Here is a 14,202-nt window from a genome sequence, read left to right as displayed (position 1 = left end):
TTTAAACATTCCATGATGTGCCATCTTGCATTTCATGCAAACACCACATCAGTGCATTTAAAAATACATTTGTAGAATAATAAATATGATGAAAACAGTGTTCTCACATGATAACCATAAACTGAAGAGCTGCAAAAAATGCTGTATCAGCTACTTACAATAAAAGGTGACTCGAAAAAACTAGCAAAAGAAGAGCATCATCATATTAAAGGTTCTATTCACCATCTTGAGTTGCACCATAGCAGCTTATGGTGCTTTTCTGCTCAGAGTGTGCCTCCAATCCCACATTCATTTTTAATTTCTTTGCAGTTTAAAAAACAACAATTACTGCTCGAAGTTCACTTTTCAAAACCATTCAACCTATTAAATGTATTTCTCTAACCTATGAATGTGGTCCATGTTCACTTTTCCTCATCTTCATCTCGATACTCCTTTCCCAGAAACCAGGTTCACTTCTTCATTCAACCCACCCATCCAAAGTCACCAAATCTTTGAAGCAAGTCTGCCTATTCTCCCTTTCTCTCTATGTACAAGATACCTTGTATCATTTGAATGGACAGCAGGAGAGAAGGATATTTATGGTGAGTGGGGGTGGGGTTTTGAGGAGTAACCTCATTTGCCTAAGAGCCGGGGTATCTGGGAAAAAAAGTATTTTATGGGGGAAGACTTTCACATCTCCTTGGTGAAATTTGTAGGGCCTTATAACATCCTTTCTGTGGATGCAGATTCAGTAGGAACAGAGGTCCTAGTCCTCGCTCTGCCTTTCAAAGGAACTGTAAATATGCATGGCTTATTTGGCTTTGCCCGGCAGGGCTTGCCCGGCAGGGTGAGAATGGCGTTTGTCAGGCGATCGTCAGGCGATCGGAAGGGGTGAGGCAATAATTTATAATTCAATGATCTTCATGATATTTTCTTGATAATATGAAAGCAGGAAAGGGAAGCTTGGCAATAAGCAATCCTAAAGCAAGGTGTGACTCCAGGGAAGAATGACTTGAAAACAACATACAGAAAGAGTCATGTAAAAAGGCCCTGATGAGGCTTGAACTCATAACCCCTGGTTTACAAGACCAGTGCTCTGCCACTGAGCTACAAGGCCAGTCTGCACGCAGGATGTAAATTGCAACATGTATTCTTACTGAGGTATGAATATATCTATGATTTTGAGACTCTGTATGGAAACGTAGTTGCATATGAATGTCCACGTGCGCGCACACATTGAAGACCATGCTTAAGGCACTTTTTTTGGAAGTATGAAAAACTACATTTTCATATGAGAAAATAAGAGTTTTCGCATTCAAGACCATACCGATAGCTCTAGTTAGTATGTCTGCAATCAGTGACATATAGAGAACCCACTTATTAGAAGTGATCTGTCTCTGTGGGGCAGACATATGTTAACAGTCATTCATTTGAGACGGCCTAAACTTTAGGAGTAAGAGCTGCTTTCTTATCAATCTATTTATCCAAACTGGTTAATAAGCCAGGAGTGAGTGAAAGGCAATCCTCTGGAAACTCCATGAAAGATCTAATTTCTATTACGCACAAAATACTTCACTTTATTTGACATATTTGTTAAAATGGAACAGTCAGATGATCCCATCTAGCGGATCCTGGCTCTGTCTTGAAAGAGAGTGTAATTATACTACAAGAAATGCTGGCCATCAAAAGAGACTCTGATGGCTTTCCGACGAAGGTGGGATTCGAACCCACGCATGCAGAGCACAATGGATTAGCAGTCCATCGCCTTAACCACTCGGCCACCTCGTCTGCCCTACAGCCCCATCTGAAACCTTGCTTCACAAAAGGTACTGAAGTGTCAATATACTGTACCTAAAAAAGAAAAAAACAGCTGAGGCAAGATCTCACATTCCACGTCTTCCCCCAATCAGGGACCTACATTTCATTTTTGGGAAATTCTTACTATGTGCTAATTACAAATATTCATAAGATTCCCCTAGACTTTGTCAGAACTGTCAAGATATAATTCTATGGGGTTTTGAATTGACAGAGCATATGTTATAGGACAATTATAGAATCTATTCCGTTTGGACTGTATTTTTAATAGTCATGATAACATGCTAGCATGTGAGTCGATCTTGCACAGTGAATGATGGAGCAGTGTCTGTCATCTACTTGGTCAGCTGTAGATGGCTCACCTGGGGAGATGTAACAAGAGAGAGCTCCAGTGGCGCAATGGGTTAGCGCGCGGTACTTATACAGCAGTACTTGCACTGAGCCATGCCGAGGTTGTGAGTTCGAGCCTCACCTGGAGCAGCCGTGTTGATTTTCATAAACCATTTCACAAAAAGTAAAGTTTAAACTCAGAGTATGGACGGCCCTTGCTAGAGAGTCTTTACTTCTTATAGGATCTACGTGTCCTACTCCTCTGGGTGCCAAATATCACATATCCTCCGCGATGCTCAGTTTAAACATTCCATGATGTGCCATCTTGCATTTCATGCAAACACCACATCAGTGCATTTAAAAATACATTTGTAGAATAATAAATATGATGAAAACAGTGTTCTCACATGATAACCATAAACTGAAGAGCTGCAAAAAATGCTGTATCAGCTACTTACAATAAAAGGTGACTCGAAAAAACTAGCAAAAGAAGAGCATCATCATATTAAAGGTTCTATTCACCATCTTGAGTTGCACCATAGCAGCTTATGGTGCTTTTCTGCTCAGAGTGTGCCTCCAATCCCACATTCATTTTTAATTTCTTTGCAGTTTAAAAAACAACAATTACTGCTCGAAGTTCACTTTTCAAAACCATTCAACCTATTAAATGTATTTCTCTAACCTATGAATGTGGTCCATGTTCACTTTTCCTCATCTTCATCTCGATACTCCTTTCCCAGAAACCAGGTTCACTTCTTCATTCATCCCACCCATCCAAAGTCACCAAATCTTTGAAGCAAGTCTGCCTATTCTCCCTTTCTCTCTATGTACAAGATACCTTGTATCATTTGAATGGACAGCAGGAGAGAAGGATATTTATGGTGAGTGGGGGTGGGGTTTTGAGGAGTAACCTCATTTGCCTAAGAGCCGGGGTATCTGGGAAAAAAAGTATTTTATGGGGGAAGACTTTCACATCTCCTTGGTGAAATTTGTAGGGCCTTATAACATCCTTTCTGTGGATGCAGATTCAGTCGGAACAGAGGTCCTAGTCCTCGCTCTGCCTTTCAAAGGAACTGTAAATATGCATGGCTTATTTGGCTTTGCCCGCCAGGGTGAGAATGGCGTTTGTCAGGCGTTCGTCAGGCGATCGGAAGGGGTGAGGCAATAATTTATAATTCAATGATCTTCATGATATTTTCTTGATAATATGAAAGCAGGAAAGGGAAGCTTGGCAATAAGCAATCCTAAAGCAAGGTGTGACTCCAGGGAAGAATGACTTGAAAACAACATACAGAAAGACTCATGTAAAAAGGCCCTGATGAGGCTTGAACTCATGACCCCTGGTTTACAAGACCAGTGCTCTGCCACTGAGCTACAAGGCCAGTCTGCATGCAGGATGTAAATTGCAACATGTATTCTTACTGAGGTATGAATATATCTATGATTTTGAGACTCTGTATGGAAACGTAGTTGCATATGAATGTCCACGTGCGCGCACACATTGAAGACCATGCTTAAGGCACTTTTTTTGGAAGTATGAAAAACTACATTTTCATATGAGAAAATAAGAGTTTTCGCATTCAAGACCATACCGATAGCTCTAGTTAGTATGTCTGCAATCAGTGACATATAGAGAACCCACTTATTAGAAGTGATCTGTCTCTGTGGGGCAGACATATGTTAACAGTCATTCATTTGAGACGGCCTAAACTTTAGGAGTAAGAGCTGCTTTCTTATCAATCTATTTATCCAAACTGGTTAATAAGCCAGGAGTGAGTGAAAGGCAATCCTCTGGAAACTCCATGAAAGATCTAATTTCTATTACGCACAAAATACTTCACTTTATTTGACATATTTGTTAAAATGGAACAGTCAGATGATCCCATCTAGCGGATCCTGGCTCTGTCTTGAAAGAGAGTGTAATTATACTACAAGAAATGCTGGCCATCAAAAGAGACTCTGATGGCTTTCCGACGAAGGTGGGATTCGAACCCACGCGTGCAGAGCACAATGGATTAGCAGTCCATCGCCTTAACCACTCGGCCACCTCGTCTGCCCTACAGCCCCATCTGAAACCTTGCTTCACAAAAGGTACTGAAGTGTCAATATACTGTACCTAAAAAAGAAAAAAACAGCTGAGGCAAGATCTCACATTCCACGTCTTCCCCCAATCAGGGACCTACATTTCATTTTTGGGAAATTCTTACTATGTGGTAATTACAAATATTCATAAGATTCCCCTAGACTTTGTCAGAACTGTCAAGATATAATTCTATGGGGTTTTGAATTGACAGAGCATATGTTATAGGACAATTATAGAATCTATTCCGTTTGGACTGTATTTTTAATAGTCATGATAACATGCTAGCATGTGAGTCGATCTTGCACAGTGAATGATGGAGCAGTGTCTGTCATCTACTTGGTCAGCTGTAGATGGCTCACCTGGGGAGATGTGAAAAGAGAGAGCTCCAGTGGCGCAATCGGTTAGCGCGCGGTACTTATACAGCAGTACTTGCACTGAGCCATGCCGAGGTTGTGAGTTTGAGCCTCACCTGGAGCAGCCGTGTTGTTTTTCATAAACCATTTCACAAAAAGTAAAGTTTAAACTCAGAGTATGGACGGCCCTTGCTAGAGAGTCTTTACTTCTTATAGGATCTACGTGCCCTACTCCTCTGGGTGCCAAATATCACATATCCTCCGCGATGCTCAGTTTAAACATTCCATGATGTGCCATCTTGCATTTCATGCAAACACCACATCAGTGCATTTAAAAATACATTTGTAGAATAATAAATATGATGAAAACAGTGTTCTCACATGATAACCATAAACTGAAGAGCTGCAAAAAATGCTGTATCAGCTACTTACAATAAAAGGTGACTCGAAAAAACTAGCAAAAGAAGAGCATCATCATATTAAAGGTTCTATTCACCATCTTGAGTTGCACCATAGCAGCTTATGGTGCTTTTCTGCTCAGAGTGTGCCTCCAATCCCACATTCATTTTTAATTTCTTTGCAGTTTAAAAAACAACAATTACTGCTCGAAGTTCACTTTTCAAAACCATTCAACCTATTAAATGTATTTCTCTAACCTATGAATGTGGTCCATGTTCACTTTTCCTCATCTTCATCTCGATACTCCTTTCCCAGAAACCAGGTTCACTTCTTCATTCAACCCACCCATCCAAAGTCACCAAATCTTTGAAGCAAGTCTGCCTATTCTCCCTTTCTCTCTATGTACAAGATACCTTGTATCATTTGAATGGACAGCAGGAGAGAAGGATATTTATGGTGAGTGGGGGTGGGGTTTTGAGGAGTAACCTCATTTGCCTAAGAGCCGGGGTATCTGGGAAAAAAAGTATTTTATGGGGGAAGACTTTCACATCTCCTTGGTGAAATTTGTAGGGCCTTATAACATCCTTTCTGTGGATGCAGATTCAGTAGGAACAGAGGTCCTAGTCCTCGCTCTGCCTTTCAAAGGAACTGTAAATATGCATGGCTTATTTGGCTTTGCCCGGCAGGGCTTGCCCGGCAGGGTGAGAATGGCGTTTGTCAGGCGATCGTCAGGCGATCGGAAGGGGTGAGGCAATAATTTATAATTCAATGATCTTCATGATATTTTCTTGATAATATGAAAGCAGGAAAGGGAAGCTTGGCAATAAGCAATCCTAAAGCAAGGTGTGACTCCAGGGAAGAATGACTTGAAAACAACATACAGAAAGAGTCATGTAAAAAGGCCCTGATGAGGCTTGAACTCATAACCCCTGGTTTACAAGACCAGTGCTCTGCCACTGAGCTACAAGGCCAGTCTGCACGCAGGATGTAAATTGCAACATGTATTCTTACTGAGGTATGAATATATCTATGATTTTGAGACTCTGTATGGAAACGTAGTTGCATATGAATGTCCACGTGCGCGCACACATTGAAGACCATGCTTAAGGCACTTTTTTTGGAAGTATGAAAAACTACATTTTCATATGAGAAAATAAGAGTTTTCGCATTCAAGACCATACCGATAGCTCTAGTTAGTATGTCTGCAATCAGTGACATATAGAGAACCCACTTATTAGAAGTGATCTGTCTCTGTGGGGCAGACATATGTTAACAGTCATTCATTTGAGACGGCCTAAACTTTAGGAGTAAGAGCTGCTTTCTTATCAATCTATTTATCCAAACTGGTTAATAAGCCAGGAGTGAGTGAAAGGCAATCCTCTGGAAACTCCATGAAAGATCTAATTTCTATTACGCACAAAATACTTCACTTTATTTGACATATTTGTTAAAATGGAACAGTCAGATGATCCCATCTAGCGGATCCTGGCTCTGTCTTGAAAGAGAGTGTAATTATACTACAAGAAATGCTGGCCATCAAAAGAGACTCTGATGGCTTTCCGACGAAGGTGGGATTCGAACCCACGCGTGCAGAGCACAATGGATTAGCAGTCCATCGCCTTAACCACTCGGCCACCTCGTCTGCCCTACAGCCCCATCTGAAACCTTGCTTCACAAAAGGTACTGAAGTGTCAATATACTGTACCTAAAAAAGAAAAAAACAGCTGAGGCAAGATCTCACATTCCACGTCTTCCCCCAATCAGGGACCTACATTTCATTTTTGGGAAATTCTTACTATGTGCTAATTACAAATATTCATAAGATTCCCCTAGACTTTGTCAGAACTGTCAAGATATAATTCTATGGGGTTTTGAATAGACAGAGCATATGTTATAGGACAATTATAGAATCTATTCCGTTTGGACTGTATTTTTAATAGTCATGATAACATGCAAGCATGTGAGTCGATCTTGCACAGTGAATGATGGAGCAGTGTCTGTCATCTACTTGGTCAGCTGTAGATGGCTCACCTGGGGAGATGTGAAAAGAGAGAGCTCCAGTGGCGCAATCGGTTAGCGCGCGGTACTTATACAGCAGTACTTGCACTGAGCCATGCCGAAGTTGTGAGTTCGAGCCTCACCTGGAGCAGCCGTGTTGTTTTTCATAAACCATTTCACAAAAAGTAAAGTTTAAACTCAGAGTATGGACGGCCCTTGCTAGAGAGTCTTTACTTCTTATAGGATCTACGTGTCCTACTCCTCTGGGTGCCAAATATCACATATCCTCCGCGATGCTCAGTTTAAACATTCCATGATGTGCCATCTTGCATTTCATGCAAACACCACATCAGTGCATTTAAAAATACATTTGTAGAATAATAAATATGATGAAAACAGTGTTCTCACATGATAACCATAAACTGAAGAGCTGCAAAAAATGCTGTATCAGCTACTTACAATAAAAGGTGACTCGAAAAAACTAGCAAAAGAAGAGCATCATCATATTAAAGGTTCTATTCACCATCTTGAGTTGCACCATAGCAGCTTATGGTGCTTTTCTGCTCAGAGTGTGCCTCCAATCCCACATTCATTTTTAATTTCTTTGCAGTTTAAAAAACAACAATTACTGCTCGAAGTTCACTTTTCAAAACCATTCAACCTATTAAATGTATTTCTCTAACCTATGAATGTGGTCCATGTTCACTTTTCCTCATCTTCATCTCGATACTCCTTTCCCAGAAACCAGGTTCACTTCTTCATTCAACCCACCCATCCAAGGTCACCAAATCTTTGAAGCAAGTCTGCCTATTCTCCCTTTCTCTCTATGTACAAGATACCTTGTATCATTTGAATGGACAGCAGGAGAGAAGGATATTTATGGTGAGTGGGGGTGGGGTTTTGAGGAGTAACCTCATTTGCCTAAGAGCCGGGGTATCTGGGAAAAAAAGTATTTTATGGGGGAAGACTTTCACATCTCCTTGGTGAAATTTGTAGGGCCTTATAACATCCTTTCTGTGGATGCAGATTCAGTCGGAACAGAGGTCCTAGTCCTCGCTCTGCCTTTCAAAGGAACTGTAAATATGCATGGCTTATTTGGCTTTGCCCGGCAGGGTGAGAATGGCGTTTGTCAGGCGTTCGTCAGGCGATCGGAAGGGGTGAGGCAATAATTTATAATTCAATGATCTTCATGATATTTTCTTGATAATATGAAAGCAGGAAAGGGAAGCTTGGCAATAAGCAATCCTAAAGCAAGGTGTGACTCCAGGGAAGAATGACTTGAAAACAACATACAGAAAGACTCATGTAAAAAGGCCCTGATGAGGCTTGAACTCATGACCCCTGGTTTACAAGACCAGTGCTCTGCCACTGAGCTACAAGGCCAGTCTGCACGCAGGATGTAAATTGCAACATGTATTCTTACTGAGGTATGAATATATCTATGATTTTGAGACTCTGTATGGAAACGTAGTTGCATATGAATGTCCACGTGCGCGCACACATTGAAGACCATGCTTAAGGCACTTTTTTTGGAAGTATGAAAAACTACATTTTCATATGAGAAAATAAGAGTTTTCGCATTCAAGACCATACCGATAGCTCTAGTTAGTATGTCTGCAATCAGTGACATATAGAGAACCCACTTATTAGAAGTGATCTGTCTCTGTGGGGCAGACATATGTTAACAGTCATTCATTTGAGACGGCCTAAACTTTAGGAGTAAGAGCTGCTTTCTTATCAATCTATTTATCCAAACTGGTTAATAAGCCAGGAGTGAGTGAAAGGCAATCCTCTGGAAACTCCATGAAAGATCTAATTTCTATTACGCACAAAATACTTCACTTTATTTGACATATTTGTTAAAATGGAACAGTCAGATGATCCCATCTAGCGGATCCTGGCTCTGTCTTGAAAGAGAGTGTAATTATACTACAAGAAATGCTGGCCATCAAAAGAGACTCTGATGGCTTTCCGACGAAGGTGGGATTCGAACCCACGCATGCAGAGCACAATGGATTAGCAGTCCATCGCCTTAACCACTCGGCCACCTCGTCTGCCCTACAGCCCCATCTGAAACCTTGCTTCACAAAAGGTACTGAAGTGTCAATATACTGTACCTAAAAAAGAAAAAAACAGCTGAGGCAAGATCTCACATTCCACGTCTTCCCCCAATCAGGGACCTACATTTCATTTTTGGGAAATTCTTACTATGTGCTAATTACAAATATTCATAAGATTCCCCTAGACTTTGTCAGAACTGTCAAGATATAATTCTATGGGGTTTTGAATTGACAGAGCATATGTTATAGGACAATTATAGAATCTATTCCGTTTGGACTGTATTTTTAATAGTCATGATAACATGCTAGCATGTGAGTCGATCTTGCACAGTGAATGATGGAGCAGTGTCTGTCATCTACTTGGTCAGCTGTAGATGGCTCACCTGGGGAGATGTAACAAGAGAGAGCTCCAGTGGCGCAATCGGTTACCGCGCGGTACTTATACAGCAGTACTTGCACTGAGCCATGCCGAGGTTGTGAGTTCGAGCCTCACCTGGAGCAGCCGTGTTGATTTTCATAAACCATTTCACAAAAAGTAAAGTTTAAACTCAGAGTATGGACGGCCCTTGCTAGAGAGTCTTTACTTCTTATAGGATCTACGTGTCCTACTCCTCTGGGTGCCAAATATCACATATCCTCCGCGATGCTCAGTTTAAACATTCCATGATGTGCCATCTTGCATTTCATGCAAACACCACATCAGTGCATTTAAAAATACATTTGTAGAATAATAAATATGATGAAAACAGTGTTCTCACATGATAACCATAAACTGAAGAGCTGCAAAAAATGCTGTATCAGCTACTTACAATAAAAGGTGACTCGAAAAAACTAGCAAAAGAAGAGCATCATCATATTAAAGGTTCTATTCACCATCTTGAGTTGCACCATAGCAGCTTATGGTGCTTTTCTGCTCAGAGTGTGCCTCCAATCCCACATTCATTTTTAATTTCTTTGCAGTTTAAAAAACAACAATTACTGCTCGAAGTTCACTTTTCAAAACCATTCAACCTATTAAATGTATTTCTCTAACCTATGAATGTGGTCCATGTTCACTTTTCCTCATCTTCATCTCGATACTCCTTTCCCAGAAACCAGGTTCACTTCTTCATTCATCCCACCCATCCAAAGTCACCAAATCTTTGAAGCAAGTCTGCCTATTCTCCCTTTCTCTCTATGTACAAGATACCTTGTATCATTTGAATGGACAGCAGGAGAGAAGGATATTTATGGTGAGTGGGGGTGGGGTTTTGAGGAGTAACCTCATTTGCCTAAGAGCCGGGGTATCTGGGAAAAAAAGTATTTTATGGGGGAAGACTTTCACATCTCCTTGGTGAAATTTGTAGGGCCTTATAACATCCTTTCTGTGGATGCAGATTCAGTCGGAACAGAGGTCCTAGTCCTCGCTCTGCCTTTCAAAGGAACTGTAAATATGCATGGCTTATTTGGCTTTGCCCGGCAGGGCTTGCCCGCCAGGGTGAGAATGGCGTTTGTCAGGCGTTCGTCAGGCGATCGGAAGGGGTGAGGCAATAATTTATAATTCAATGATCTTCATGATATTTTCTTGATAATATGAAAGCAGGAAAGGGAAGCTTGGCAATAAGCAATCCTAAAGCAAGGTGTGACTCCAGGGAAGAATGACTTGAAAACAACATACAGAAAGACTCATGTAAAAAGGCCCTGATGAGGCTTGAACTCATGACCCCTGGTTTACAAGACCAGTGCTCTGCCACTGAGCTACAAGGCCAGTCTGCACGCAGGATGTAAATTGCAACATGTATTCTTACTGAGGTATGAATATATCTATGATTTTGAGACTCTGTATGGAAACGTAGTTGCATATGAATGTCCACGTGCGCGCACACATTGAAGACCATGCTTAAGGCACTTTTTTTGGAAGTATGAAAAACTACATTTTCATATGAGAAAATAAGAGTTTTCGCATTCAAGACCATACCGATAGCTCTAGTTAGTATGTCTGCAATCAGTGACATATAGAGAACCCACTTATTAGAAGTGATCTGTCTCTGTGGGGCAGACATATGTTAACAGTCATTCATTTGAGACGGCCTAAACTTTAGGAGTAAGAGCTGCTTTCTTATCAATCTATTTATCCAAACTGGTTAATAAGCCAGGAGTGAGTGAAAGGCAATCCTCTGGAAACTCCATGAAAGATCTAATTTCTATTACGCACAAAATACTTCACTTTATTTGACATATTTGTTAAAATGGAACAGTCAGATGATCCCATCTAGCGGATCCTGGCTCTGTCTTGAAAGAGAGTGTAATTATACTACAAGAAATGCTGGCCATCAAAAGAGACTCTGATGGCTTTCCGACGAAGGTGGGATTCGAACCCACGCGTGCAGAGCACAATGGATTAGCAGTCCATCGCCTTAACCACTCGGCCACCTCGTCTGCCCTACAGCCCCATCTGAAACCTTGCTTCACAAAAGGTACTGAAGTGTCAATATACTGTACCTAAAAAAGAAAAAAACAGCTGAGGCAAGATCTCACATTCCACGTCTTCCCCCAATCAGGGACCTACATTTCATTTTTGGGAAATTCTTACTATGTGCTAATTACAAATATTCATAAGATTCCCCTAGACTTTGTTAGAACTGTCAAGATATAATTCTATGGGGTTTTGAATAGACAGAGCATATGTTATAGGACAATTATAGAATCTATTCCGTTTGGACTGTATTTTTAATAGTCATGATAACATGCTAGCATGTGAGTCGATCTTGCACAGTGAATGATGGAGCAGTGTCTGTCATCTACTTGGTCAGCTGTAGATGGCTCACCTGGGGAGATGTGAAAAGAGAGAGCTCCAGTGGCGCAATCGGTTAGCGCGCGGTACTTATACAGCAGTACTTGCACTGAGCCATGCTGAGGTTGTGAGTTCGAGCCTCACCTGGAGCAGCCGTGTTGTTTTTCATAAACCATTTCACAAAAAGTAAAGTTTAAACTCAGAGTATGGACGGCCCTTGCTAGAGAGTCTTTACTTCTTATAGGATCTACGTGTCCTACTCCTCTGGGTGCCAAATATCACATATCCTCCGCGATGCTCAGTTTAAACATTCCATGATGTGCCATCTTGCATTTCATGCAAACACCACATCAGTGCATTTAAAAATACATTTGTAGAATAATAAATATGATGAAAACAGTGTTCTCACATGATAACCATAAACTGAAGAGCTGCAAAAAATGCTGTACCAGCTACTTACAATAAAAGGTGACTCGAAAAAACTAGCAAAAGAAGAGCATCATCATATTAAAGGTTCTATTCACCATCTTGAGTTGCACCATAGCAGCTTATGGTGCTTTTCTGCTCAGAGTGTGCCTCCAATCCCACATTCATTTTTAATTTCTTTGCAGTTTAAAAAACAACAATTACTGCTCGAAGTTCACTTTTCAAAACCATTCAACCTATTAAATGTATTTCTCTAACCTATGAATGTGGTCCATGTTCACTTTTCCTCATCTTCATCTCGATACTCCTTTCCCAGAAACCAGGTTCACTTCTTCATTCAACCCACCCATCCAAAGTCACCAAATCTTTGAAGCAAGTCTGCCTATTCTCCCTTTCTCTCTATGTACAAGATACCTTGTATCATTTGAATGGACAGCAGGAGAGAAGGATATTTATGGTGAGTGGGGGTGGGGTTTTGAGGAGTAACCTCATTTCCCTAAGAGCCGGGGTATCTGGGAAAAAAAGTATTTTATGGGGGAAGACTTTCACATCTCCTTGGTGAAATTTGTAGGGCCTTATAACATCCTTTCTGTGGATGCAGATTCAGTCGGAACAGAGGTCCTAGTCCTCGCTCTGCCTTTCAAAGGAACTGTAAATATGCATGGCTTATTTGGCTTTGCCCGGCAGGGCTTGCCCGCCAGGGTGAGAATGGCGTTTGTCAGGCGTTCGTCAGGCGATCGGAAGGGGTGAGGCAATAATTTATAACTCAATGATCTTCATGATATTTTCTTGATAATATGAAAGCAGGAAAGGGAAGCTTGGCAATAAGCAATCCTAAAGCAAGGTGTGACTCCAGGGAAGAATGACTTGAAAACAACATACAGAAAGACTCATGTAAAAAGGCCCTGATGAGGCTTGAACTCATGACCCCTGGTTTACAAGACCAGTGCTCTGCCACTGAGCTACAAGGCCAGTTTGCACGCAGGATGTAAATTGCAACATGTATTCTTACTGAGGTATGAATATATCTATGATTTTGAGACTCTGTATGGAAACGTAGTTGCATATGAATGTCCACGTGCGCGCACACATTGAAGACCATGCTTAAGGCACTTTTTTTGGAAGTATGAAAAACTACATTTTCATATGAGAAAATAAGAGTTTTCGCATTCAAGACCATACCGATAGCTCTAGTTAGTATGTCTGCAATCAGTGACATATAGAGAACCCACTTATTAGAAGTGATCTGTCTCTGTGGGGCAGACATATGTTAACAGTCATTCATTTGAGACGGCCTAAACTTTAGGAGTAAGAGCTGCTTTCTTATCAATCTATTTATCCAAACTGGTTAATAAGCCAGGAGTGAGTGAAAGGCAATCCTCTGGAAACTCCATGAAAGATCTAATTTCTATTACGCACAAAATACTTCACTTTATTTGACATATTTGTTAAAATGGAACAGTCAGATGATCCCATCTAGCGGATCCTGGCTCTGTCTTGAAAGAGAGTGTAATTATACTACAAGAAATGCTGGCCATCAAAAGAGACTCTGAAGGCTTTCCGACGAAGGTGGGATTCGAACCCACGCGTGCAGAGCACAATGGATTAGCAGTCCATCGCCTTAACCACTCGGCCACCTCGTCTGCCCTACAGCCCCATCTGAAACCTTGCTTCACAAAAGGTACTGAAGTGTCAATATACTGTACCTAAAAAAGAAAAAAACAGCTGAGGCAAGATCTCACATTCCACGTCTTCCCCCAATCAGGGACCTACATTTCATTTTTGGGAAATTCTTACTATGTGCTAATTACAAATATTCATAAGATTCCCCTAGACTTTGTCAGAACTGTCAAGATATAATTCTATGGGGTTTGAATAGACAGAGCATATGTTATAGGACAATTATAGAATCTATTCCGTTTGGACTGTATTTTTAATAGTCATGATAACATGCTAGCATGTGAGTCGATCTTGCACAGTGAATGA

General features: G+C 41.0%; 13 non-coding genes across 13 annotated transcripts; 5 read left to right on the top strand and 8 right to left on the bottom strand.

Moving 5' to 3' along the window:
* Positions 1–2,179: 2,179 nt before the first annotated feature.
* On the top strand, positions 2,180–2,274 carry TRNAI-UAU (transfer RNA isoleucine (anticodon UAU)). The gene is made up of 2 exons: positions 2,180–2,217; positions 2,239–2,274. It is a non-coding gene; the product is annotated as a tRNA-Ile (tRNA).
* A 1,160-nt stretch (positions 2,275–3,434) lies between these two features.
* Positions 3,435–3,506, bottom strand: TRNAT-UGU (transfer RNA threonine (anticodon UGU)). Its single transcript has one exon. It is a non-coding gene; the product is annotated as a tRNA-Thr (tRNA).
* A 589-nt stretch (positions 3,507–4,095) lies between these two features.
* On the bottom strand, positions 4,096–4,177 carry TRNAS-GCU (transfer RNA serine (anticodon GCU)). Its single transcript has one exon. It is a non-coding gene; the product is annotated as a tRNA-Ser (tRNA).
* A 412-nt stretch (positions 4,178–4,589) lies between these two features.
* Positions 4,590–4,684, top strand: TRNAI-UAU (transfer RNA isoleucine (anticodon UAU)). Its single transcript has 2 exons — positions 4,590–4,627; positions 4,649–4,684. It is a non-coding gene; the product is annotated as a tRNA-Ile (tRNA).
* Positions 4,685–6,519: 1,835 nt separating this feature from the next.
* On the bottom strand, positions 6,520–6,601 carry TRNAS-GCU (transfer RNA serine (anticodon GCU)). Its single transcript has one exon. It is a non-coding gene; the product is annotated as a tRNA-Ser (tRNA).
* Positions 6,602–7,013: 412 nt separating this feature from the next.
* TRNAI-UAU (transfer RNA isoleucine (anticodon UAU)) lies at positions 7,014–7,108 on the top strand. The gene is made up of 2 exons: positions 7,014–7,051; positions 7,073–7,108. It is a non-coding gene; the product is annotated as a tRNA-Ile (tRNA).
* Positions 7,109–8,268: 1,160 nt separating this feature from the next.
* TRNAT-UGU (transfer RNA threonine (anticodon UGU)) lies at positions 8,269–8,340 on the bottom strand. Its single transcript has one exon. It is a non-coding gene; the product is annotated as a tRNA-Thr (tRNA).
* Positions 8,341–9,423: 1,083 nt separating this feature from the next.
* On the top strand, positions 9,424–9,518 carry TRNAI-UAU (transfer RNA isoleucine (anticodon UAU)). Its single transcript has 2 exons — positions 9,424–9,461; positions 9,483–9,518. It is a non-coding gene; the product is annotated as a tRNA-Ile (tRNA).
* Positions 9,519–10,692: 1,174 nt separating this feature from the next.
* On the bottom strand, positions 10,693–10,764 carry TRNAT-UGU (transfer RNA threonine (anticodon UGU)). The gene has a single exon. It is a non-coding gene; the product is annotated as a tRNA-Thr (tRNA).
* A 589-nt stretch (positions 10,765–11,353) lies between these two features.
* TRNAS-GCU (transfer RNA serine (anticodon GCU)) lies at positions 11,354–11,435 on the bottom strand. The gene has a single exon. It is a non-coding gene; the product is annotated as a tRNA-Ser (tRNA).
* A 412-nt stretch (positions 11,436–11,847) lies between these two features.
* On the top strand, positions 11,848–11,942 carry TRNAI-UAU (transfer RNA isoleucine (anticodon UAU)). The gene is made up of 2 exons: positions 11,848–11,885; positions 11,907–11,942. It is a non-coding gene; the product is annotated as a tRNA-Ile (tRNA).
* Positions 11,943–13,116: 1,174 nt separating this feature from the next.
* Positions 13,117–13,188, bottom strand: TRNAT-UGU (transfer RNA threonine (anticodon UGU)). The gene has a single exon. It is a non-coding gene; the product is annotated as a tRNA-Thr (tRNA).
* A 589-nt stretch (positions 13,189–13,777) lies between these two features.
* On the bottom strand, positions 13,778–13,859 carry TRNAS-GCU (transfer RNA serine (anticodon GCU)). The gene has a single exon. It is a non-coding gene; the product is annotated as a tRNA-Ser (tRNA).
* Between the last annotated feature and the right edge of the window lie 343 nt (positions 13,860–14,202).

Source organism: Triturus cristatus, chromosome 12 (assembly GCF_964204655.1).
Source record: "Triturus cristatus chromosome 12, aTriCri1.1, whole genome shotgun sequence".
Classification (NCBI taxonomy): domain Eukaryota; kingdom Metazoa; phylum Chordata; class Amphibia; order Caudata; family Salamandridae; genus Triturus; species Triturus cristatus.
This window is presented reverse-complemented; position numbering and strand designations above follow the sequence as displayed.